Source organism: Pinus tabuliformis, chromosome 8, assembly GCF_031772625.1.
Source record: "Pinus tabuliformis cultivar Carrire ecotype Pingquan chromosome 8, CPIR1, whole genome shotgun sequence".
Classification (NCBI taxonomy): Eukaryota; Viridiplantae; Streptophyta; class Pinopsida; order Pinales; family Pinaceae; genus Pinus; species Pinus tabuliformis.
The window spans coordinates 645,761,355-645,786,054 of NC_142294.1; the positions used below are offsets into that span (position 1 = coordinate 645,761,355).

General features: G+C 33.3%; 1 pseudogene; it reads right to left on the reverse strand.

The window, feature by feature from the left end:
* Nucleotides 1-16,645: 16,645 nt before the first annotated feature.
* Nucleotides 16,646-20,350, reverse strand: LOC149237190 (cysteine-rich receptor-like protein kinase 2; annotated as a pseudogene).
* Nucleotides 20,351-24,700: the final 4,350 nt, after the last annotated feature.

The window sequence follows — 24,700 nt, forward strand, 5'->3', positions numbered from 1 at the left end:
TGAATTCCTCAACCAAAATGAACTCTTGGGAAACCATCACCTTGAAGACAATGACTCCATTGATATGCATGGTGATGAGTTCCCAAATATATTGGATGATCTCTTCTTTTCACAGGAATACTTGTATTTGCAAAGCTTTGATCTCAAATTTTATCCAATCATAAATGAGTTTCTCACATGAATTTCTTCCTCATCTCACTAGCCCTTATGTGGATATGCGTGTAATGAATCAATTGATAAATCATGTTCTTCTAATCTACATTCTAATGAATTAAATTTTAAGTCCACACAAAGTGATAAGGTTTCCCATAATGAGGGAGTTGATGCAAAAATTAATGAACATATTTCTTACAATTTAGGTAATATATTTGGTGATGTTGAGACATCTGATGAAATTGTTGACTCTGACAACTCCCATCTAATGAATAATAATATTGTTGAAAGAATTGATGATAGTTTTCTTCACACAAAGGCTTATCTAATCATGCTTTCAAACTTAAATCATTCGACATTTGAAAGTTTAGGGACTTTCCAGGATTTTGACGCGCTTCAACTTCAGTTGATGGTTGTGTTAGGATCTCACAATCCTAATAGGATCTATGAACTAGGTTAGATTAGAGTTCTCTCACATAACTCTTCTCTCAACTTCATTTCATTGGATCTAACTTCATTTTTGAAGGACTTATGGCGTTTTCAATTCAATCTTATTAATATTCAACATAGAGCTAAAGGTTCCTATTTTTCTAATTATTATTTATGAAAATCCCTTACATCAAATACAAGATTGGAGCATGTACCTTTCATAGATATACATAGCTTTTAAATCTTCAATTGTAATTATTGAGACATAGATCTTCATTTCCCGAAATATCTCTCCCTCTCAAACTCTTCTGTGACCAATCAACTCCTTATTCTTCTTATTTATGTTTTGAAGCTAATCATTTTTTCTCTAGAAAAATCAATCCTTTTGCATGTCATTCAATGCTAGAATCATTTAGTGAATCAGAACCCTCATGTTGATATGGATACTAGATTTTATTTGACATATCCTTCTAACCTTTTGTCAGTAATTCATTTCCTATATTTACAAGGCCAGCAAATGTTTTGAATTCCCTAGGATTTCATATTACATGTCTGGTATGGAATTGGACACAAAGGGAGCTTATTGGGAATCACGAATCTTGTATTTCAAGGCACCAATTTTAACATAACATTGGGTCTAAAAATTGTAATTTAAATAATCATTTTTCCACTAGTATAATTGTGATAGTTGATTTACATCGATTGACCTTGTTGAACCCATTGATATTTATGATTTGTCATTTCACTGTTCAGATACTTGTCAAGTAATTGAATAACTTCATCCTTTGTTGATGGTTGTGTGAGGTCCTCACTATCATGACAAGGTTTCTGAATGAGATTAGGTTATATTTTATTTACAAGATTCTCCCCATGATTCGAATGCACCAATTGGAAGTTCATTATACCAAGAATTTTGGGGTTTTCAAAAAGATTGTTTCGAATTCCACGATTAAATCTATGATTGGCTGGAAACATCTTAATTAGCAAGATTTGTCATTAATAATAAGTTTAATTCTTTCATTTTGTTTGCTAAGAATGAGGACACGGATCAAGATACATTCACAAAAAAAAAATATGTTTGTATGATTGTTTTTCTAATCGAAAAGGCAAGGTTGCAAACTGGTTAAAGTTAGTTGTTATGGCACATTTTTCTACCAGTAGGAAAGACCTTCAATTTTTTGTGCAAATTATTCATGATCATATATTTATTTTTGCACATTGTTTTATACCGGTATTAATTGCTTATATATTTCTACTTGCAAATTGGGAGCATCTTTTGTGGCTACATTGGAGATTTCACTTCACTTAGTCTTGAGCTTCTAGCTGGTTAGGTTAGGAGTAGGTCTAGTTGCATTTTAGTTTTTCTATGCATTGCATTCACCCTACATTTTGTTCCTCACTAGTATTTGCATTCACTTTGTTCTCTTAGTTTTTGTCTTTCATGATCCTTTTCATGTTTTTCCTCTTCTTGTTATGTCAGGATTTTTCTTTCCTGTTTTAAATATTAAATAAGACCATGCATGGAAACTGCTCTTGTCTAGCTCAAGAAATAATGTGGCAAAGCTTTGAAAGGGATTTCTGACACACATCAATGCGTGCTTAAATCTTTGTCCCTCTTCTTCACTTGGGTCTGATAGCTTTAAAGGCAATGATCTCTGAATGGAAAATATGATTCATTCAAATAGAAAGCTATAAGCATAACCACGATGCCCATATCCATTTTAAGATCTTCATTCCTTGACTCGGTATGGTAATTGAATGGTGTTTCACTTATCAATCCAATTGAGTAGAGAAGGGAAAGGAGAAAACTAAAAGAGAACATATTAATTTTAGAGGTTATAACAACCTCTGAGCGAATAACCTCTTTTTCTCTCAATAAGTCAGGATCCCTCTTCCACCCTTCAAAATATAAATGACGATAAAATTCCAAAGAGAATATTGAAAATAAAATAAATGGTGAAAAAAGAGAGAGGCTTCCTACATAGAGAGGTGAAGAAACTAACTTTGTTGTGGTACTGAACAGACTCACTGTAAGAAAAGAAATGCTTGTGTTCCCATAGTGACTACGTTGAGGTACTGAACAGGCCCGCTGATAGAGGAGAAACACTAGATATGGAACTAAAATTTTGATGATCTTAAACTCATGAATATATCCTATACTTCTCCTGAATCGAAACAATTGGATATGGTAAGCCTTGTAAATGTGTCTAGCTAAGAAACAAAATGGGAGAGACTACATCTATAACTAAAATAAATGTGGAAGATGAGGAAATTCACATAGTGAATCAATACTTCCTGAAAGACTAGATTTTATGCCTAAATCTAGACCTAAAAAGAGATGCTAGTGTTCTTCTAGTGTGTCACCATGTGTTTTCGTTGTGACAAACATCATCCAAATTTTTTTCTATACTTCAATTTTGGAGCCTCCTTGTGATCTTATGATCTGCCACCTCAAGTTTTTCATTGTCACTTTGTGAGTGGTTAATGCTTTTATAAGGGTTCAAATCTTCTTATGAGATTTTAACTATTGAAGCCACTTGCTTACACATGTTTAGCTTTTTATGCTTTCGTAATCACACCTAATTCTAGCAAGCCTATCAATCCATATCCATCCTTTGAAGACAACCATTGCACAACCTTGGAAGATAGTGCCTGCACAGGCTTTGGTAATAGTAATTCTATAGTATTTAGTGGGAGACATTGTGTAGCTCTCAAACACTACATAGTCCCTGATGACAATGCTTGCATAGATGACAAGGACAACAACATACACAATCACTATGGACAGGCATTGTGCAATTCTAGTTGATAGTCTCTCTCACTCCTAGTTACAAGTGTATCATCATCTAGTGAATTTTATCAACTATCGCTTTTGCACGATGATGTTTTCACAGGTGTCTCTTTCACATTCGCGATTTTCACTTTTTATTTATTTCACTTTTTCAAGTGTCGATTTTTCGTTATTTGTCTTTCCCATGTGTCTCTTTTTCTTTCTTTATCCTTTTCAAGTGTTGTTTTAACTTATTCTTACCATCACAAGTGTCGCTTTTAATTGTTTCCACTCCTGCATGTGTCATAATTTAGCACACCACTAGAGGCATCTCTAGTGCACTCTTCCATATTAGAGTATCTTACATATCATAAGAATATGCATTAGACACTCTCCCATATGTTAGCGCAATTGCTTGCTGCAGTAAACACTTGTGTCGTAACTTGTATACTAAGTATCACAAAGTTATGTTTCAATTGTTGCACTTAGAGACAAGTGTAATTTCAAAGTATGCTTGTTAATTTTGGGTAATTTTTATCTCCTTGCCATGTGGATTATAGTTTATGAGTGTGTGATTGTGTTCAAGTCATGTGATATGCTTTCACTCTTACCTTCTTATCTCACTAGTCCCACACTGATTCATTTTTGGAGTTCTCTCTATCCTCGAGAGTTTCCTAATCAAGGATTAACCTTTATACCTCCTCTAACTATGCATTGTACAGTCCTAATACACATTCAAGCACCTTTTTCCTTATGGAACTATACACCACACAGTCCAAGAGGACAATCTCCCTCAACTGTGCACTGTGCGATCCTAGTGCTCAATCACTGAGATCTATCAGTTAAACTTGCCAAATAGGTAGTTTTGGTTATTCTTACCTTGCTTTGTGCACTATACAATCATAATGGATAGTGGAGCCTCTTATAGACTCTTTCAATGCACAACTGCGTAGTCTTTTGAGCCTCCTCCTCAAGCGTTGCGTACTACTCAGTTACAATGCCCAAACCTGCCTCCCTTGTCACCCTAAATTTCCAAATTGTGAAAATATTTCACCAAGTGAGCCTCCTAATGTGCATTACATAGTTCTAGTGAGAAGTAGGCCACCTTCAGGTCACTACAACCCTCAACTGAACAATCCTTGGAACCTCCTCCTCAATTAATATGCATTGTGCAGTTACAGTGGCTAGTCCTACCTCTCATGCTAACTAAAACACATCACCATGTACTACTATTTCCTCCCTTACCCCCTACTGTGCATTTCATAGTTCTAGTGGATATTGAGGCCATCCCTCGGTCTCTGTGAAGCTCAACTATTCAATCCCTACCTCCTCTTCATTGAGCACTGTGCTTTGTGCATCCTTAATCAGCAAGCTCATCAACTTGTCTCCTGGACTTCCCCACTACACATGACCTCGATAAGCCTTCTCTAATTGTGAATTACGCAGTTCCAGAAGATAGTGAGATCATGCTTGGGTTCTTATAGACCTTAACTATGCAATTATTAGCTTATTTTTATTGAATCCCTTGCAAATTACCTTATCATAATCAACACCTTCCATGAGCAGGACGAGGTAGAACAGATGACTTCCATAATGATGTTGGCTTGTCATGAGTGGAATTCATTTGCAAGTGTTATCATCTTAACATGGCAAGGTGATTCTTAAGGGAACTCATGAAGGATAGGCTACAAGAGAGCACTTGCAAAGAAGAAGGAAAAGGATGAACCATCATAAAGGACATAAACAATCTTGGCCAAAATAAAAAGAAGAGAACTCATGCTGACTTGGAAGGTTCCAACACTCATCTAGACCCTTTCGAGGGTGGAGATGAAGAATAAGAAAATATGCATCATGAAGAATTCAAAGTCTGACAACAACAAATAAAAGAGATTGACCTTTATGTAATATGAAATCTTATGTCAACCTCACCAAGTCATTTCTTCTCAAAGTGTCATTACAAAAGTCATATGTATCAATGTATTTTTCCACATCACTTGTGGAATGTAATTATGTCATTTCAAAAAAGTGAGAAAATGTGTGGAAGCCCAAGGGTCCCACATAGAATGTGAAAGGTCACTAGAAAGTTCTAAAGTCATGTAGAAGCTCAAAGCTCACATAGGAATTCTAAAAGTCATATTAGGAGCTCAAGACTCACGAGGGAGGTCAAGAGTCACATGGGATACGAAGAGTCACCTCATTTGTTATAAATACACCCTCATAGCTTAAGAGAAGGGACTTTGGACTTTTCACCTTGTCTTCTCTAGCTTGGAATTGGAGAGAAAATCCTTCTATGGAGGAGCAAGTGGTGACTTAATGTTCCACTATTGGGGCTAGTTCTGCATCATTGTAATCATGTATCTTGGGACTTTAACTTAATATATGAAGCTCTTAGAGCCATTGTACATTCATGCATATGTGGTGAATGATTGTAAGACTAGTCTTTCATTGTTTGTGGTGTATGTTTATGTTAACACATACTAATGAAAATGAATTATTTCGTTGGCTTTTGTATGCATCTGGTTTAGTGTGATTTGTTATTTTCTTTTATTTTCATTGTTATCTTGTGAGCTAATTTATAGTTTAATCAATGATTCTATACATTCTCGTTTATGTCTCTTTTAGGATAATATTGTTACTTTTCTTTTATAGGCTCACTATTTCTTTCCTTGTCGTGAAAGTACCTTATATACATTGCAATCATATGCCTCACAATGTTAACTTAGTTTCTTTTTTCAAAGATTGTTTGCATAATATCTTATGTTAATAATTGTAGCCAAGGTAAATCCCTAAGAGTAATGGAAACCAAACTTATTTCCCAGTTGGGGTTCCTACTCCAAATGGTGTGAGTTCTAGTTGAGACTTCATATCGGGGATACTCACTTTGTTGGTGGATTTTCAAAAATATCAACATTATCATAGGTCAACCTAATAAACCTAATAAAAATATTAAACCTAGAAAAAATATGCAACATATGTCAAACTAGGTTAATGAGGTAGACCTAAGTCTACATGGAAAACCTAGAAGCTTAGATCAACCTAGTAAACCATGGTTAAGTTAGTAACTTAAGTCAACTTATTAAATATAGTAAACCTATTAATCAACCTAATAAACATAGTTCAACCTAGTAAATCATGTAAACCTAGTAAACCTATTAAACCTAGGTAAAGTTACTAAATCTATGTCAAAGTAGGTCAACCTAAGTCAACCTAGTAAACCATGGTTAACTTAGTAGAAGTAGGTCAACCTAGTTGACTGTGGTTGACTTTAGTTTATTAATGTGGTTGTCATATTTATGTAAATAATTAACGACTAATTTATAACAACTAGTCTTTAATTAGAATTAAAAAAATGCATAAATATTAATTTATTAATTATATAACTAGTTCCAAATGGCTAATTTTGGACTCTGATGCATCCTTGATATTTATTCATTAGGATCTATGGATTTTTTCAACTTTTTCTTGAGGATGAACCACATTAGTTGGTTCAAAACATCCACAAAATAATATTGATGTGATTAATCCAAAAGACATGCTTACTATATTATGACATTATTTGTTGTTCATCACATTGCGATGTCATTTCTTGTTTATCAAATCAAAACATTATTTCTTGTTCATCACATTGTGACATCATTGTTTTTTCCAATTGCGATGTTGTTTGTTGTTCATCACATTACATCTTTCTTTTTTGTTTGTCACATTGCGAAGTTCTTTATTGTTCATCACATTGCAACGTTGTTTATTGTTTTTGATGTTGGGAACAATATTAAAATTAATGCCTATGGTTACTATTGTTTTCCATGGCACCCATGTTGAATATGGTTTACTCTGTTGCTCATGTTAGCTATGGTTGACAATGTAAATTATAGTCGACCATAATCAAACATAGGTGGTCGATCATAGGTTACATGTGTTAATTTATAGATTAATGTATAGTCAATATGTTATCAATGTATAATAGACCTCGCAAACCTAGGTTAACCTAGTTTACTATGGTTCATTGTTCATCACATTGCAATATTGTTAGGCTTTTTTCATGTTGGGAAAAATGTTGTTTCTTGTCATATTGGCACAGATGTTGACTATGATTGACTTTGTTGCTCATGTTAACCATATCCAACCATAGGTGACATCTGTTAATGTATATTTAATATGTTATCAATGTGTTAACGTGTATATTAATGTGTAAGGTAATGTGTAGTGTAATGTGCAGATTAATGTATTATTAATATATGTGATTATTGTTTTTTCCACATTTTAAGATTTTGTTTCATAAACATTGCATTGTTATGCATTTAACCTGTCTTTTTCTTTTGTTCTAAATTGGAATGTGTTTGCTTTCCTTGTTATCAAATTCATGTAAGGGTTAAATTTGATGGGTATTTACCCATGTTTTTTTATTTAATTATCAAATATTGACCATTTTAAAATTTGCACAACACTAATCATAATTACCTAGATTTTAAAGTTGTCAATTTGATGAGTGACTTAAAAGTTTACCTCATCCAAATACATACATACATATATAAACAAATTTATAGAAAAAAAATAGTAATTCTATTTGTTGAGACTCCAAGATAAGTATTGCATTAGAGAACACCCACAATACTAGGAATTTTATATAAGGCTTCAAGAGAAGCATAGATTCATCCATATTGTATCTTTGGACTTATTAGAAAAATCTTGTTTCTATATTTATTCACACCATGTGATCCTACATTACACACACTCTAGCATAAAGTGTGAATATTGAAGCTTGATGCTTGAAGCTTAAAGGTTGAGACTCACACAACATGTCTACACCCATGGGCCATTTGTATTCAGTATAAAATATTGACTATGCTTATTTATGTAGGTGAAATAGTTGGTTTTTGTTTGATTTTGAGAGTTTTATGTAGTTTCTTTATTGTTGGAACAATGTTGATAGGTCTCAATTTTTATAAAATGGGTTTATTTATTGGTTTGATTAAGAGATAAATCTATTTTATGGTTGGATATCAAAATCATAAATTTGTGGTTACCAAGGCTATGATGCTTTCAATACATTCACACTTGAATTTAAATACAACTAGATTTGTGCCTTTTAGGTGTCAACATATCTGCACGAAAGATATATTCTTTTTCCTTGTCAAAAGATTATGAATTTCTTCAAAATCTATGCCTACATATTATTATTGCTTGAAATGTTAGAATCCTCCCAAATTCTTATTTAAAATTGCTTCAAACTTGTTTTATTATTTATAAGGTCCTCCTTAAGTCCAGCTCATCAAATTGAAAGCTAATATTGATTGTTCTTCTTCAAAATACATTATAGTTAATGGGTTTGACCAAGCTACTTGAAAACTTTTCAAGAATGGTTTAGCATAATTTGTAAAATATTTGAAATTATGTAAATAATGACTATACATAATTGCACCAAATCATTGGCCAATTTGGAATTGGAAATAAACATGTCTAAATCTATTTCATTTAAGGTAATATAAAACATATACATTTATGATATTACTTGGTTGATTCTTATTTTATGATAACAATAAAAAGTATTTTTACATTCATAACAAAAAGTTAACAAAAATACATAATACATGATATTTAAAGATGGCTAAAAATAAAATTCAAATGTCATGAGAAGGAAAATATTAAAAGGAAACTCATCATAAAAATTTTACTCGAGAAGTAGGATTACCCATCAAATCTATATCTCGAGCTCATGACCATTTTAACTACATCTATTTACATAAAGATTGACACATTTTTTCATAGTTTGTGACATTGATACATCTTTGTGATATTGCAATGCTAATTTTTTAAAATTGTTGTATATGGCCAATAATGTTTGTCACATTGTGATGTCTATGGTAAATTGTGGTGACTGTGGGTGAACATTGTTAGTCATGGTTGTCAATGTTTAACTATAAATAAATATGGTTGACCATGTTCACTACGGTTAACCATGTTGTTAAGCATGGGAGGCCATGGTGACCATTGATGACCATAGTTGAACTAATTCGATCATGGTTGAATATGGTTATACTATTGAAAAAAGTTATAAAATTATTGTTATTATTATCATTTTTATTATTACTAAATCTTTTAAAACTTTTACCATGGTTGACTAAGTTTGACTAATTTCAACCATGGTTGGTTATAGTTGTAGAAATTTCACCTGTAGAACAAACCGATATATGCAATGTCCTAAAGCATAATACTTGTTCTACTTCTACAAAACATTAAGCAGAAGCATAATCGAATTCATGAGCAACATCAAGTAGAAACATGCATAACTGATCAAGAGAAATAATCACACATAACACAAGATATATCCAGGTGAAAGCACCAGCATAAAACCCCAACCATTTATTATCAATCAAGTGGAAATCCTCTTCACAATACAAAAAGAATCAGCTCAATAGCTATCCTACTCTCTCTATACTCTGATGATCTTCAATCAGAATATGAAAATCATGGACTACCTAGGCCTCAATATATAGGCCACAAGTCCTCCAATCTCCTATAATAGATCCTTCTCCATGCAAGGAATAGTTACTAGAAATATTTGAGCATCTGATAGTACATTGTCCCACATCTGATCTCAACTGGGTCTTTGACAAAACTGACATGCAACAGTTATCCATGAGTGAATCCTCAATTATCTAAAATAATAGTTGTCACATGCATGCAAGCATTAACAAACTATATTTTATTATTTTAAAAACTTGTTAAAATAATCTAACTGGACTTAACTAGTTAGAACTAAGTCAACTGATTCTCTCATTATAGAACTGAACCTTATCTCCTTTAATCAAGGGAGAAAATAGTTGCATGATCTCACAAAGACTTCAAGTTTGCTTTTCCTTAACTAATTAACTCATGGAGAATTAATTAATTAATATTTCAAATTGTTGTTAAGACCAAAATTAATTTTACTTCCTATAGATAGACTAGGCACTGCTATAAACAGGAAGGGACCCAAAAGTGCTATTTTTAGAACTTTCTATTTTTAGCGGTTTCACCTCTCACCCAATGTGGCCAATGACCTCACTGACCAAACTACTATTTTTAGACATGTTATTTTTAGCCGATCTATTTTTAGCACATTCTAAATTTAACATTTCTTGTTTCACATTTTTCAACACTCCCTCTCAACAAGAAAGGCTTTCTCTTGAACCCAATCCTATAACTCTAGAATGTTATGCATGCAACACATCTACCCCGTCCACTTGCTCCAACAACACTTGCAACAAAAACACTCCCAACTGACCACTATGTTGGGCTAGGAACATACTCTGATACTGAAGCTCTACCTGCTGATGATAAGTGCTCCCTCTCTGACATCTGCGCTACTCCAACATCTCCATGCATCTCGCACCATTGCACACCTCTCTGTGCCACCTAGCACTGTGTAAAACACTTGTGCCTCTCGCATTGCTGTAGCCTACTAGCTATGCGCTGTCATGGGATTCCCTGCACTGTCGCTCTCTCTGCCACTCCATCTGCATCTGTCTCTACCCAATCAGTCAGTTCCTGCTACTCCACATTGGGGCTCCTGTAGTAAGGTCGCATCCAAGAGGTTGGGTAACTCAAGGATCCTGCCCCTCCTCCTTAGGATGATCACTCTATATCGCCCCACCTCCTACCTAGAGGTATGGTGTGATCCCTCAGCCCACCAAGCTCGAAGTTTCCCCCCACTGGAGGTCTCTACATGAGTAGATGTTTCTACTCGATCTCCACTTAGTTTTCCCTATTGTGGCTGCTCCACAACCTCCTGAAGCTGCTGCACCAATCGTGGCTCCACCACAATCGTCTCAAACTTCTTCTGGCTCTGCATGTTGAGAGGTAATATACCCTCCCTCTCAACCACCAAGCCTCCATCAGTTGGCTTGCTACTCAAGGCTTTGCATGCATCTTGAACCTTAAGAGCATACAAGTTCTTGACCCGTGAACCAATCTTCACCTGTCTAGTGATGATGTGTCTAAGGAAAACCTTTACCTTACTGAAGACTACATCATAGCCTCTGTCTTCCAGCATCGCAATCGACACCAAGTTTCTCTTCAGTCCTGGTACATACTTGACATCGGTCAAGGTAAGGCGAGCTCCATGCTCCCTCTAAAAAATAATCATGCCTACACCTAAGACACTATACTTCTCATCATTACCCATCGCTATGAGTATCTAGAGATCTTTCTCCTCTAAAGTACTGAACAAACTCTTATCGTCGGTCATGTGGAAAGAATCTCCACTGTCAAGAAACCAACCACTTCCCACCATAGATGAAACCATGCATGCGAAGAGTGTGAAATACAACTCAAACTATGAAGCAAGTTCCTCACCTTCAAATCCTTCCCTCGATCCCTTCTTGGATTTCCTCTGTGGACAATTTGCAACATAATGGCCCACCTCATGACAACGAAATCATTGCACTTTCGATTTGTCAACCTTCTTCCCATCATTAGAATAATTGGATTCGGAAAGAGAAACCTTCTCCTTCCCCTTCTTCGCCTTAATCACTAAGGCACAGTTCTCCTCATCATGCATGGATGAAGAACTATCTCTGGTGCTCCGTTTGATCTCCTCCTGCATCAAATCCGACCATAGTCATTCCCAATCTGGCAATTTCTCCCTTCCATTCACTGAGTCCTGGTAGCTATGCCAGCTCTTAGGAAGGCCAAGGAGTGCTAGACTCACCATATCCTCATCCGATGTCATGACCCCTACACTTGCAAGCTCATCCCTGCATCTGATGAGCTTGGTCAGATACATAGAGATCGTCTCATCCCTTTCACACTTGATCTTTCGAAGTTTGTCCTTCAGTGCTAGCTTCCTTTGATCATTGCTATTCTAATATAAATCTTTCAATGTTTTCCACATTGCATGCGGAGTCTCCTTCCCATGGAGGCTCGAGACAATGTGATCTCGCACTCCCTTCAAGAGAATTTTCCTAGCTCTAGCCACACACTTCCTCCATTCCACCTGCTCAATCTTATCAGTAGGCTTAGGAATTTCTTGATCAATGAAATCCTTAAGGCCATTATTTTCCAAAACTGCCTACATGCGATCCTTCCAAGCTATATAGTTTGAGCTGCCATCAAGGGCATACTCAAGCCTCAAACCATAGAATGCCATCAATGAAATAGATGTGATAAGAACTTGAGATCTCTATCCCGAATAATAAACTTCGAATTTCTCCTGCTAGTATATTGTTCTTGCTTAATCACCTATGCTCTGATACCATGTAGAAATTTCACCTGTAAAACAAATCGATATATGCAATGTCCTAAATCATAATACTTGTTCTACGTCTACAAAACATTAAGCGGAAGCATAATCAAATTCATGAGCAACATCAAGTAGAAACATGCATAATTGATCAAGAGAAATAATCACACATAACACAAGATATATCCAGGGGAAAGCACTAGCATAAAACCCCAACCATGTATTATCAATCAAGTGGAAATCCTCTTCACAATACAAAAAAAATCAGCTCAATAGCTATCCTACTCTCTCTGTACTATGATGATATTCAATCAGAAGATGAAAATCATGGACTACCTAGGCCTCAATATATAGGCCACAAGTCCTCCAATCTCCTATAATAGATCCTTCTCCATGCAAGGAATACTTACTAGAAATATCCAAGCATTTGATAGTACACTATCCCACATCTGATCTCAATTGGGTCTCTGACAAAACTGACATGCAACAGTTATCCATGAATGAATCCTCAGTTATCTAAAATAATAGTTGTCACATGCATGCAAGCATTAACAAACTATATTTTATTATTTTAACAACTTGTTAAAATAATCTAACTCGACTTGACTAGTTAGAACTAAGTCAACTGATTCCCTCATTATAGAACTGAACCTTATCTCCTTTAATCAAGGAAGAAAACAGTTGCATGATCTCACAAAGACTTCAAGTTTGCTTTTCCTTAACTAATTAACTCATGGAGAATTAATTAATTAATATTTCAAATTGTTGTTAAGACCAAAATTAATTTTACTTTCTATAGATAGACTAGGGACTACTATAAATAGGAAGGGACCCAGAAATGTTATTTTTAGAACTTTCTATTTTTAGCAGTTTCACCTCTCACCCAATGTGGCCAATGAGCTCACTGGCCAAACTGCTATTTTTAGACATGCTATTTTTAGCCGGTCTATTTTTAGCACATTCTAAATTTAACATTTCTTGTTGCACATTTTTCAACAATAGTTGAATATGGTTGACTTTGGTTGATTATTAACATGTTGGGCATGATTTGTATGGTTAACTATAGACCTATTAAACAAAATGCCTTCCATTAATAATGTGGGAACACAATGTACATGTTGACTATGATTGACCGAATCAATCATGACTGACATGAAAGAGAGAGATTAATATATTAATATATGTATTAATATATAATTATAAATTTATTAAAATTTAAAAAATATTATAAAGTTATTAATAAAATACATAAATTTTATTTTAAAAAAATGAACTTTATTATTAAATATTATTAATAAAATTTACAAAACATTATTGATAACTTTAAATTTTAATTTCTATTAATAAATTTTATTATTGTTAACATTTATTAAAAAAATTAATAATAAAAATTAAATACAATTTAATATCCAAAATTACAAGACAAAAACTTAGAACTATACCATGATGAGGATTACAGCCGATCAATTCAAGCCAATGCTCCAGAAACGGTGATCGCATAATTCGAAGGTGGGAGAGACAGATTGATGTATATCGTCGGTGGGGGTCGCCATACTCTGCTATCGTGAACCACTCCATTTCTAAAGTGCTAGTTGACATGATATTTAATGTGCTAGTTGAGGAAAAGATGAAAATGGAACTTGTCCGCATTTAATGTATATGCCTATACAACAAATCAAAATGGTTTTGTGTCTTTTCACTTCCTATAAAATTCTAACCTATGATAATGGCTGTGAAAGTTCCTAGTTCCTTTCGTAACTTGACTTGCATGAAGCATGGATACAATTCTGTACCAGGCATGGCTATGGGAACAAAATTTTCTGATGTTCGTAACTCATCGAACTATGGAAATACAGCAGATTCGGCATAGAAATCTATGTCAGCATTTGCGAATAGTAGCGATATATTGGAAGAAAGGTGCTTTTTATGTGAGCTGGAAAATGGTATTCAAATTTTTGGCAACAACATTCATTGAATGGACAAAACTGTAGCCATAAATTGGGGAGGTAACGTTTTGGAAGATTCCAGAAGTTTAGAAAGAATCTTAAACTTTAATTTTTAGTATTAAACAATCATGTTATGATTAAAAAATTCAGGTCTTTGAGATCAACTTACAAATTAATATATTGTGTTTTGTAAATTAAGGTATAATATATTTTTAGGGTTTAGTAAATTGAGAGATAAACACATGAGGGAAGATCTGCTCGTGCAACATAAGGCATAAACTTAATTTAAATAGATTTATTGTACGCTATTCGCAGGCCTGGGTACCAGCTCCCGAGGGTGGGGAAGAAATATTGAAAATAATTAGTTTGTTAATAGATATTAAATGAGCTGAGTTGTATATTTTTACCTTTGGATTTTAGCAGATTAATGATTTAAATATATACGATCTTTATTCATTTATTTTTTATTGACAGACTGTATATTTGATGCCTAAAAGAAACATGCATAAAAGAAAAGTTTGAAACCTGAGGAAACCACCTAATCTGCCTGATAGATATTTCCGCTACCTGAGGTAACCACCTAAGCTGCCTGATAGATATTTCCGCTTGCGTTAAACCGTAGACTTTGGTGTGGAGGTAAGCATATACTGTCCCACTCATTTGATTCTCACTAACAGATTTTATATTTATTGCTGTGGAGGTAAGCATATACTGTCCCACTCATTTGATTCTCACTAACAGATTTTATATTTATTGCTGAGAAGAAAAAATTGAAATCTGAACCCACCTCCTGGGAGGGCTGCTAGATCTTTCAGCCAGCCTTGGGCGCTAGAGGTTGGTGTGGAGGGCAAAAGCGGGCGGAGGGCAAAAGCGGGCGGTAGATGTTTCAGCCAGCCTTGGGGCTAGAGGTTGGTGTGGAGGGAAAAAGCCTCCATGATTTTGCTATGAATTTATTAATATTATTTTATATATTAATAAAAATAAATTAATACATAAATGTATGTGATTTTTTTAAATGGTATATGGTAATATTTAATTATTTAAAAAATATTTATTTTAGAATATATATTTTAGAATTTTAATTTATTTTTAAGTTAGCCATATTTTTATAATTAATTTATTTTAAATTAATTAATTAATTAAAGAAAATTTCATATCAATATGTGTCATATTGATAAGTCAAGGTATTAGCTTCTGTATTGTAAAAACAATTATTTACAAGGAGTGAATTTTTATGGTAAAATAAAAGTCAATGATTAGGAAGATTTTTTCATATTTCCTAATACATATGTATGAGTCATATATTAATTTTTTTTATTTAAAATAATAATAATAATTTACAAGAAGGTTATAATTTAATTAATTTTTATGTTTTTTTAATCAAATTAATAGAGATGCACATAGGATGAATGTTTTAATGCTAATCATAAATTAATACCTATAAACATTTACTAATCATTTAATTTATATCATTATAATAACATAAATTATATTAATAAACATATTAAACAATAATAAAACATTAAAAAAATTTAAAAATATTACAATATAAAAAAAAAAAAAATTATAGCATTAAAAAAATTGAAAACATTAAATATTTTATCTTAATATATTTTAAGTATATCCCTATTTTAAAATAATTATTATAATATCAAAATAATTATTATAATATCAATCTTTTAACCGATAAGATAACCAATAAAGATATAATAGTTAGCAACCTTTTTTAAAAAATCACATTTGTTTTCTCAGAGACTCACTTATTCTGTATTCAATGTAATTTTCCATCGAGATTAAGAGCAAACATGATCGTGCACATTTTATAATAATATTCAGTAAATAAAATATGATTTTTTTAAATGTGAAAAATAAAAACCATACCTCACCATTTACAATAACATTGATATCAACTATTTTTCCATAAAACAAAAACTCTTATTGACCCACGATAAGGCGGTGCTTTGAATCAAAATATCTTCCTCAATGACCACTTTTCAAGATTGAAACCCTAATTCGCTCAGCATAATGCCAGAGACATTGTCGGGTTTTCACCTCGGCTCCAGAGTACCGGATGTAGGATCGGCAGGTACAGAGTGAATAACGGAAGGTGTTCGAAGACTGCCATCCTTAAGTAGATTGTACATTCTTGGAATATTCGGGAATTTCCTGGACATTACTGTGGTGAATTTTTTGACTGTGACCATGTCCATCGGATTCATCGGATTCCTGAATATTCAGACAATCTGCAATCGACTTAATCGAGTTAATTTCACCGGTTGAGGAAGAAGTTGCTGTACTGCTTGATGTTTTGTCCTCATCATTAACTTCATTAACTTTAGCACGTTTCAATTTGTGAGGGCCGCCGGCGTTATCCAGATCTACGAAAGCAGGCTGTGTGGGCGAAGGAAGATGTTCGGTCTCACTTGTCAGCATCGCCACCACCCGGAACATCGAAGGCCGCAACGCAGCAGCTGCTTGCGCGCACAGAAGGCCAATTTTAATCAGTCTAATCCCTTCCTCCGAGGAATAACTGCCGTCCAATGTGGGATCCATAATTTCTAAAGCTCTATCTGTTGTATATAGTTTCCATATCTGCTTCGTCAATATAAACAAAATCATAAGAACTTTTGTTAGCAATGGATGTAACATTATAAAGGATTGAGAAAATTTAGATTCGAAATATGACATCGACATAAACCATACTCCTTGGGTGAGAAACTCCATGTCTTCATCCGAACTCTGATTCTTTCTTCCGCTGATAATCTCAAGCAGAAGCACTCCAAAGCTGAATACATCGGCTTTCTCTGTCAGCTGTCCGCGAAAGGCGTATTCAGGGGCCATGTAACCTCTGCACAGTGTCGTACACAATCAAATTTCTATCACTAACTTATTTCAAAATAATATGATCTATATTTAGATAGGATGAGTTTATTGAGGCAAACTCTGAATCATGTTTTTATGGTCGAAATAGATTCAGCACCATCAAAAACATCTAAGACACTTAAAATCTTAAAGTTTAACAACTCTAACTTAAATTTACAAAAATCCCCGTCATATTTTCTCAAAATATAGCAAGAATTTTCATGACCTTCAAGGCAAAAAAGCAGTCACTACCACTATTTGGATATGCCAATTTTCTTTCATGTACTGTAATTAATTAATGGCTTTGTCTGCTTGGCTCACAAATTTACCTGGAAAGTTGTTTTTAGTTTGAATCTACAGATTTTTTTTTTTCAAAAAAAGTGATTATAGGAGTGTCCGAATTTCTTTTTAGGGTGGAAATAGATTCAAGACAACCAGAGATCTCTGGGCATCCAAAATTCTGAAAGTGAAACTTAAGATTTCCCAAAATTTCTGTTAGAATTTGAAGAAAATCATACCAGAATTTCCATTATTTTCTCTGGGCACTTGTGTCTCCTCTTTTATTAACAATTAGTTGAAAACTAAAAAAAATTTAAAAACCAAATAAATTAATTTTCCAAATTTTTTCCAAAAAAAATTAGTCAATTTCATTTTTTTTCTAAAATTTATTCATATAAAATTATTTTATATTAAAACTAACCCAAAAATAAAATAAAATAAAATTACAAACATTTTGCAATTGACCTATTAAATCTCATTGAAATTTTACATATTAAATCTCATTGAAAAGGGAAAAATTTAGATGAATTTCCATTCTTCAAATTTTCCTATTCTTACAATGTTCCTGCAACTCTAGTGCTGACGTGACTCTGATCTTCTGCAAAGAATCTGGCCAACCCAAAGTCTGCTATTTTGGGTTTATGTTTATCATCGAGTAAAATATTGCTGGCTTTAATGTCTCTGTGGATGACCCGAATCTCAGATTCCTCATGAAGATAGGCCAGACCACGTGCAGTTCCAACTATGATCTCGTATCTCTCTTTCCAGTCAAGCAAATGACGTTTTGTTGCATCTGCCACGCATCAGAGATCATAAATATATTAGGCGAAGATAAATATAAAATAAAGGAATCCAAAAACCATCCAGGGGTTAAGAACGAGTAGGTACCGAATAGAAACTTGTCAAGGCTACTGTTCTCGAGGTATTCGTAAACTAGTAACCTTTGTGAGCCTTCAACTGCTCAACCAAGCAATTTCACCAGATTCCTGTGTTGAACACGACTGATGAGATTCGCTTCATTCAGAAATTCAGCATCTGCATGTCTTGTACCCATATAGAGCCGTTTAACTGCAACCACCCTGCCATCTGGGAGAACCCCCTGCAGATCGACAAACGTCAAAATCTCTGTTTTTTTTCTCTTGAATTTAGTAGGTGCTGCTCTTTCCGAATATCTAATTTATTTAATTGAAAGAGATATTAAGCTCTCACCTTATAGACGGATCCAAAACCTCCGTCTCCAAGTTTGTTCTCTAGATTGAAATTGGAGGTAGCCTCTCTCAGAATGTCGTACTTGAAAATGAGCCCTGGATTGGCTATGCTCGGCCCTAGGATAGAATTCTCTTCCCGACCTGCGAAACCAATTACAAGGTGTTTATTTATGTTGCACACAACGTAATCAGAAGCGTCTTAGATCCTTGACAATGAATAAGTTAGCTGTAATTTCATCCTTAACAATGAATAAGTTAGCTGCAATTTCAGGACCTCCGGTTCGATAAATCTCCTCCGGACGTTTCAAAAGAGAGCAAATATTCCACTTCCAAAGAGTTATGACTGCAATTAATAAAATCGTAGCGGCTACTATACCCAGACTTATACCCAAGACGCTAGGTTTCTTGCCTGCTGCATATTTACACAAAAAGTATCAGTAACCAGTAATCTATGTTTTAGTTAAACAGAAACACATGCAATCCTACAAAACCCGTGTATTCCTCGACAAAACAAGTTTACAAGAGGACGCGGGAGGACTTTCCCCTGGCGGCAGCAATGGTGGTGGCGATAGAACGGCAGCGTTGAAAAATTCATAAACCTGGTAACGCAAGTAGCAGTTCTGAGATCCGAATTGTGCCCCAAGAGCTCCAGGATGGCATGTAATAATTTCTTCTATGGCATAAGTCAGGCACGATCCGCAGATTGTCCGGGACAGATCTCTCCAGCACTGTGCTAAGCTGTAGATATTCTTCGTTAAACCAGAAGGGACACTCACGGAATCGGCAGCGAAAAAGTTGGGGCTCTGTTGTGCTTCAGCGGTAATATTCGAGAGCAGGGCGTTCACAGCAGTTGTGAACTGTTGTCGTTGACTTCTGTTCCAATTGCTGTACCCATTGTCGCAGACAATATTATCCTTCCAACTCTCAATATCGTTGTAAAAGTTATGATCGTCGTAACGCAAGAAGCAGCCGTCTAGTTGAATCAATCCAGAAGTGTTTTGACAAACCTGAACAAGATTTGCTTTAGCCGTGGATGCGCACTGTCTGCAATCGGAAGAATCTAAATCTCCCCTGCACTGGACAAGCCCGTAAACAGTACTATTGCTGTTTGCCCCCTGAGCAACAATACTAGACGTATTGAATCCGGTGGTATAAACATTGTTCACCAGTGAATCTAAAACCTTGTTTAGATTAACCTGAAACGCGCTCCCGTTTTTATATGTATAATTGCCTCTCTCCCCACAATTGCTCCAAACGGTAGAAGTCTCTGGGTCAGCTGCTGCGAAGCGTATACTTGTACAGAGACCGAGGATAATTAAAATGCTTCCCGTTAAGTGTTTCATCGCCATCGCCAAACCCAGCTTCTTCGTGCCCTGCCTCGGTCTGAGCTGACAGAATGACATAGTTGGAGGTGCTCCCGTAATCAAATGCCTTTGTAAAGTTCAAAGTGTACATTTATCAATTCTGGACACAGCCGTCTCAAAGGGGTTTTCTACGTGCAGAATACGGCAAGGTGTAGGATATTCTAATTTACATAGGAAATGTAGTACAATCAGATTGTGGTTCACATTAGTATATTTCATTTTCATTTGGTTATTTCAACCACATAAGCGACTGACCTTTTTTTCTGTTTTTCAGAGCACATGCGCGACTAACTTGTGAAGTGAAGTGAATCTATCGTCTTCCTGCTGCGTACGTGTCTGTCTCCATTAAGCAGAGAGGGGCTCACTGCGAGCCGCTACCGACTCTTACGTGGTGGTCGCGTTGGTACATGTTGCAATAAAGTATTCCACTATGTAAATTTCCATTTCATTAATTTATTGGTTACAGTAAATGTATTCCCAATTCATTGATTTACTGCTTGGTTACAGTAAATGTATTTGTGTCCAACAATTGTATTCTTAAAAAAAAAGTTGGGCACTTTTTTCTTTTAATATTCTTTTATTCTCTTATTGCTAGATATGTTGTTCCTATTTATTTTGCTTAGTTTATCATTATGCATTTTTAACTTTTAAGATAAAGAAATTTTTAGTTTAATTGATAGTTATGAGGGATATTGGGATGATAAACACGAATAATCCCCCATTTTTTATTTGAATGTTAATTAATGGTAAAGATTGTCATATAGAAAATGAGTTATCCAAAATTATTAGGTGGATCGAAATGTGTCATATAGTATAATTTTTGTATATTAAAACTCACTTTCACCTAAAAGAATAGCTTAAGGAACTACTTTTCTTAAGTTATTTGCACTAATTAATCCACTTACATGAGAGTAACACATAAATCCATTAATTTTATGTTATTCTCATAATTTTATCCATATAGGTGAAAATAATCTAAAATAATTTCACTCATATTTTTTGTTTCCATGGGAATAATTCAATATATCATTAATTTATTTATTATTCCTTAATTCTTTAAACATCCTCATGGAGATAATTTATTAAATCATTATTTATAAATAATTTTTAACTTATTTTACTAAAACGTAATTTAATAAACATATTTTTTTATAAATGTTTTCTAACCATTATACTCATTTTTATTAATTAACTCAATAAATCATTATTTCATGAGTTAATTGTCTAAATAAAAGGTGTTGACAATTATCCTTAACCTTATCTTCTCACAAATAATACTAAAATACGTAAATTAGTTAAGTCTTGATTTGATCCAAAAAATATTTTATTATATTTGACCTCATCAAATCTAGCTTGCATTTTGTTATAAATAGAAAGGTTTTCCTCTCATTCCACATGATTCATTTTCATTATCCAAATTATGATCCTAAAACTCTCAAGCATTCTCCACTGGTTCTCCATTTTTATTTTCTTTTAATTTTGGATCATATGATTTCCCTTTTTGAAGAGACAAAACCATGAAACCTTGAACAAAGATTACAAATGAACCCTTCCAAAGAGAAGGGATGCCCTTTTTTATCCACTCTTATAGTATAATTCTACTTTTGTTGACTGGAATTTATATCTATTATATATATACATATAAAATGAACAACTTCACTAATATTTGTTACTCCTAAAGTTTATAATTAAATATTCATATTTTGTTGTTAGATTAATAGTTATTGGTAAAGAAAGTCCTTTCGCTAACCTTTGTGTAGGAAGACCTCTAACAACACACATTTATTAAGAAAATGTGTAACTTTTTAGAAAAACTAAAATCTCATTAATAAATTAACTATTAACCCAGCTTAACAAATTTTACCCTAAAAACTATGTTGATAAGAATATTTTTGAAGAAAAGTTTATGGGGATTTTCCTTAAATATTATAATTCATTTGCTTCTAAGATTTGTGATGGATAAAGTGATTTAGATAATCATTCACAATGATACGTTTTAAATTATTAAGCAAATTTGTATTGGTGAAAGTGCTATGATGGAAGTGATTTGGATACTCATTCATAATGATAGAATTTGAATTTCATGCTAGGTAAAAAATAGAATTGATAATGGTATGATTTTTAAAAATTATTTTTGTGTTCTAAAATTTTTCAAACAATGTATTAAGTATGTTCACTCTCCCTTCATGGTTTATAATGTATATTTGATATTGCAATTATTAGTATCGGAAAGTTTTGGTTTAGACAAGTTGATTATTATAAATAAAAATTTAGTGAATTCCATTTTAGTGGATTACACCTGTATACCTTAGTGGTTTAGCTATAAAAGCTTGAAATATGCATGCATGCATAAAGAAGTCTAACTATCACTACAACCCTTACATTAGCATATCTACAACACATGACATAGTAACACACGGGAAACAATAATTAGTTAAGTAACTCAAGTATGTTTGGGAATTAAATAAACACCATAGAAATTGCATGTATTTTATATGTATATATATTGTACCATGCTTCTCCTTTTGGGATGGTATGAATATTATTTGATTTAATTTTGTTTGTTTGTGTTGTTTTATTCATTATTTTGTTTCATTAATGTTTATTTTTTAAATTTCATAATTTAAATAATACAAGTATGTTTAAACCATTTTTTTATTTCTATTTTATAATTGATTCATTAGTATCATGGCCATACACTACAAGTATTATAGTTGGTTTCATATGCAAATATTTCATGTGGTTATAGAAATATTGTTTTGATCTAATTTTTTTTTGTTCATTAGTGTTTATTCTTTTATTTTCGTAACCAAAGTAATCCAATATATTTAAATGTCCCTTTGATTTCCACCTTACAATTGGTTTATTGGTATCACAACCATACAATATAATCTTTACAATTGGATTGAATCAATTGAAACTTTTTCTAATTACCAACCTTATTGTGTTTTCTATATCTACCTATAAGATTGTGGAATGTCATTGTGAGAAATGACATCACTAATATTCTCTCAATTGATAGAAAAAATATATGATAGATAAGGATATGAATATTTTGAAGATGATCATAAGTCTATATGACTTCAATAGTAGTGATTATGAACTTCCCTTTAGTGGGTTCCACCCTTCAATGTTTGTATGAATCTTGACATCCCCAACATGCTTAAAAGAGAAAGTTTTATGCATATGTTGTAGGCCATTGGATTTAATATCTCTAAACCTACTTCACTATGAATGATTTCACTAGAAGTGAAAAAATTGTCATTTATACATTGAAGATATCCACCAAAGTGCATTATTTGTGAGAGAAACTCAATGAATGATGCATCACATATAAGAAATTGCTTATTGACACATGAAAAAACCATATTGTATGGTAAAGGAATTTTTATGAAATTTCAAGAAAAAGAAACAACTTTTAAAAACAATTGTGCTTATGTAAACACCACACTCTATAAAGATACATCAAATAATCCTTTAAAATCATGGAAAATATTCACATTCTAGTTTCAAATCATAAAATTTTGAGTTACGTAAGTGGTCATAGTCCTTATTTTCAACAATATATTGAGTTATTTGATGTCTATATGCTTGCATATGGATTCGGTTTGCTTCGAAGTTTGAAGAAAAGTTGCAACAATAAAAACAAAAAGATCTTGCAAATTGAAACGTGAATTCAAGAAATTAAATAATATCGTTCCTTGATAAAATATACGTAGGAATAAGAAAAAACCATGAACAAAGATATATTTAATGGAAATAACAATCTTGTGAAAGGTGTGACTACCACAAGTTGTTTTGGTATGACCTACAGGGTTATCTATCATGTGAAAACTTTGTTGCAACAAAATTTCCCTACTAAAAATACAAATATGAAGAGGTACAACTCTGAAACTCTTTAGCTATACATTAAATTCAATGCAAACTAAAGGCCACAATTATCTTAATCTCTTCTATACATTTTGTAAAATAATAATTTGTAAAGGTGTAAAATAAAAAAGAGAAGAGACATTTTCATATGAAAGTATGGTATGTATCCCATAATGTACAATGGTATCTAAAATTATTTTATTTCTACTACCTCTATCAAATAATTGACATTTCTTGCTACATTTTATCCGCAACCTACAACTTATAATGTAAAAACAAAAGAATCAATTTTGTACCACTCAACAATAGTGGTTGTATTATTTAGTCAACCTTATGATATATTGCGCCATTTTTTATGTTACATACTTGAGAACCACATGTACCATCTTTGGCCAAGCATTCCTTCAAGAGAGCATGAAGGTTATTGATGGCATCCATTAAATGTCTATGTATATGTTGAAACATAATGGTACACAATTAGTAAAGTGAAACATGATAAAAAAAAGTAAAATATTTCAATGCATAGAAATTATGCTCAAACATGTTAGTATTTCTTCATAATAACAATAATCTATCTTTGTTAACCAAAATTTTGGTGC